The sequence below is a fragment of the Populus euphratica genome, unplaced genomic scaffold, assembly GCF_000495115.2.
Source record: "Populus euphratica unplaced genomic scaffold, PopEup_1.0 scaffold3.1, whole genome shotgun sequence".
NCBI classification, from domain to species: Eukaryota; Viridiplantae; Streptophyta; class Magnoliopsida; order Malpighiales; family Salicaceae; genus Populus; species Populus euphratica.
The window spans coordinates 5,140,390-5,141,515 of record NW_011499847.1 but is presented as its reverse complement, the minus strand read 5'-3'; the positions used below and the strand labels follow the sequence as shown (position 1 = coordinate 5,141,515).

Below are 1,126 nucleotides of genomic sequence, written 5' to 3'. Positions count from 1 at the left end.
CGGCATTCCAAAGATTCATCCATCATGGCTAACTTTGGGGCATGGTTCTGATACTACTTGTAAGGACTATGGACACCACTTATCTCCATATTAGTATAATATTGTTCACTTTGGCTCTAAACCCTTATGGATTTACTCTTGAACTATATCCAAAAGACCTCATACCAATGAAGATATTTGTCCATCGTTATATGCTCATGATCCTCTTCATTTCTAACTAATACGAGACTTTGATCATATACCCAACATGTATATATATCAATTTGTATAAATACAAGTTTCAAAATTCTGTTCATGATCCTCTCCATTTCTAACTAATATGAGACTTTGGTCATATACTCAACATGTATATATATTAATTTGTATAAATACAAGTTTCAAAATTCCACGCAATAAGCTTCTCACCATAGTGTATGCATATGTGGCAACTACAACAATTATTTTCATCTTGAATCCAAGTATTTGTACCATAGAAGCTCAAACGATGTTTTCAAATACCCGTGTTGGCTACAAGCTTAAAACCTTTATATTCCATTGAACTTCACCACTGTTATGGTAATGGTTAAAGAAATGCAATCCAGACTACTTGATAGAAGACTATAAATTATATGAACCGTAATCACTAATCCGTTGTAGTCTAGTTGGTTAGGATACTCGGCTCTCACCCGAGAGACCCGGGTTCAAGTCCCGGCAACGGAAACTTTTTCCTTCTATTTTCCCCAATTAGATCCAGAGAAACAATTTTCAATTGGATCCTCGTTCTATCAAAATTCCTCAATTGAGTCCTTTCATCCTGTTATGGTATGCTTGAAGGAAGCTCTTAACAGCTTTAATGGGTTTGGATTAGAGGATCTGATTGAGAATCTAATTAAGAAAACAAATTCTTTGAGAACCTAAGTGAGAATTGGTGTATAACTTTAGAAGGAAGAGAAGTCTTGAGTTGGAATTTCATCTGTTAATTCATTATGTATATGAATTTAATAGCATAAGTTCTTAGAGACCGGTTCCTATTCCTTGCATGCGAGATTAGTTCATGGATGTAAGTTTAATTTTAATTAAGTAAAATAAATCGCAAGTGATTATGATAAGAAAAAAAAACAAAATTAAATATAGTTGTTTTGTAAAT

General features: G+C 33.3%; 1 non-coding gene across 1 annotated transcript; it reads left to right on the top strand.

Moving 5' to 3' along the window:
• The first annotated feature begins 626 nt into the window (after nt 1-626).
• On the top strand, nt 627-699 carry TRNAE-CUC (transfer RNA glutamic acid (anticodon CUC)). The gene has a single exon. It is a non-coding gene; the product is annotated as a tRNA-Glu (tRNA).
• Nucleotides 700-1,126: the final 427 nt, after the last annotated feature.